At 42.8% G+C, this 2,029-nt stretch overlaps 1 protein-coding gene across 2 annotated transcripts in view; it reads right to left on the bottom strand.

Annotated features, from left to right (window-relative positions):
- BARX2 (BARX homeobox 2) overlaps window positions 1–2,029 on the bottom strand; it is a 120,955-nt gene that overhangs the window by 114,621 nt on the left and 4,305 nt on the right. The window contains exon 1 of one of the 2 annotated variants that reach the window (XM_080366632.1): window positions 646–1,934. The exons of the other annotated variant lie outside the window; for it this stretch is intronic. The gene's annotated coding sequence lies outside the window, so the exon portion shown is untranslated. Of the gene's footprint in view, window positions 1–645; window positions 1,935–2,029 lie in introns of those variants that run through there. 2 annotated transcript variants of the gene reach the window in all.

The following is a 2,029-nucleotide window of genomic DNA, read 5'->3' as shown; positions in this document are numbered from 1 at the left end:
CTGCAATGTAGATGGAAAAAAAAATCTAATGTTAAAAATGCAGAATACTGTGCACTTCTCACAGGATACTTGTCCAACTTCTGTAGCTAGACCTCACGCCTGTTCCAATCTGCTCTGTTCACTCACTTCAGGCAAGAGAGACATGAGTAGAAACAGGCAGCTCTGGCCACACAGTCATAAATATACAAACTATTACACAACATAATTTGCATTAAGTATGATGGGGAGCAGCGCTGAATCAGTCACTGTGAAAACATGGCAGGGGCTGGTCTACCCTGCATGTTTGCAGCACCCCAGATACTCTTTCAGCTAAGGAACAGTGCTAGGCTCCAGGACATTGCCTGGTTTCCCTCAGCCTGGTATCTTTATTCACTCAGTGGTGTGCTATGACGTTTTAAGTTCATATTCTCTCTCAGCTCTTTCCTCCCAGGGTGGGTATGAAGCTAGCATGTCCTAATTCACACCAACCTCCCAAATCCGGCATCATTTCTCCATAGGAAAACTATCCAAGTGTCAAGTTATTAAACACAGATCTTGAGCACTTGCTTAGTCACAGGAATGCACAGCAAGCGCTAAGTCTCCTCGGTTTTGCAGGGCCCCTGCTTACATGCTTTATTAACTCATCTCAATCTCTGTTCTCATTACCAGAGCAAGCTGAGGCAGTTCTCCACCCACGCCAGTCCCCGTAACCACTCGGAAAGCTGATGGTGCAATGCCTGTCCGACAGCTGGGGTATTTGTCTCAGATTATACCAAAAAACTGCAAGCCTGCAAACTTCAAGAAAATTGGGCACAAGTGGTTGAAAGAGAAATCGCGTGAACAGGCAAGCAGTTGCAGTACAGTCCCACTTCCCTTCCCACCAAGGTCACAGGAACGCGCTTGCCTGAAGTCTGTGATCTTGGAGAAACAGCCATGTGATTGACCCAACTAGTCACTTGACTTCACAGATGCTTCATGGCAGTATAGCTCCAGGAACATTTTATGAGACTATAAAGGGGGGATTAAAGAGCAAGCAGTCAAAACAGCAATTTCACTCTATCCCAAGCACAGCATCACAATTGCATGCAAGGAGAAATAAGCCCAATAACTGGAAGAATTCCATTCAGCAGCCTGCACACTCATCTGGGCGGATTTGACCATCAAAGAGACAAGCTGGAATAGAAAGTTATATTCTGCTCTGCTTGTATTTACACATAGTTAAACTTTACATATGCATACTCCCAGAGACTATGCATGTACATTAAGCATATTTTGTAAACATTAAGAGGTTCAGGGTTTAAAAAAAAAAATCAATTTATTCACTTACACTTCTAATCTCCCTCACTGCCTCATATAACCAAGCACAATGTTCTTCAACAGGGGTGACAGAACAGTAATAATTTCAAAAGGGTGGTAAAATGTCTGATTCTTTGGGTAAAGGCTACAGAATATTGCACATTTATACTGCTGTTTGCAAGCATTTTGAGTATTCAATGACTACTTCAGCCAAACCATTTCAGCGGATGGTAATTTTTTTTGCTAAATAGTCCAAATGAATGGTTCATTAAAAATCTGATCTCAGTTATTCTGAATGCTTATCTTTGTGAGTCTAGAATTCACTTGGATTCACAGTGTTGTGCATGTGTACAGAAATGTGCTCAACTGAACGACCTGCATCATCTATGCTTCAGTATTTGAGGGTTGTTTTACCCTGGGGATAGCAGGGCTCATCCCTGCCAGAACTTTTTAACCCTCAATAAAATCAGAGTTTCTTACCTGTGACGCTAACCATGCACAGCACATAGGCCAGTGTCACCCCTGACATGACTTCATTATTTAGCTATCTTCCTGTTTATCACTTCTAGAAAACAACGTGCAACAGCAACAAGTTGTGGCATCACCAGTGACAACTGCTCAACAGCTAAGGCTCTGTTCCAGGTGTATGCAGTATAGTGAGCAGTTTACATGCACCACACCCTTTCCTTTGCCAAGGATAAGCAGCTTGAAAAATACATGGTATGTTTGCAGTTTTGGCTGGCATGAGTCAGAG

Source organism: Falco punctatus (assembly GCF_963210335.1).
Source record: "Falco punctatus genome assembly, chromosome: 16".
Classification (NCBI taxonomy): Eukaryota; Metazoa; Chordata; class Aves; order Falconiformes; family Falconidae; genus Falco; species Falco punctatus.
Note: the sequence above shows the minus strand (reverse complement) of the source record. Positions and strands in the feature narration are given on the sequence as shown.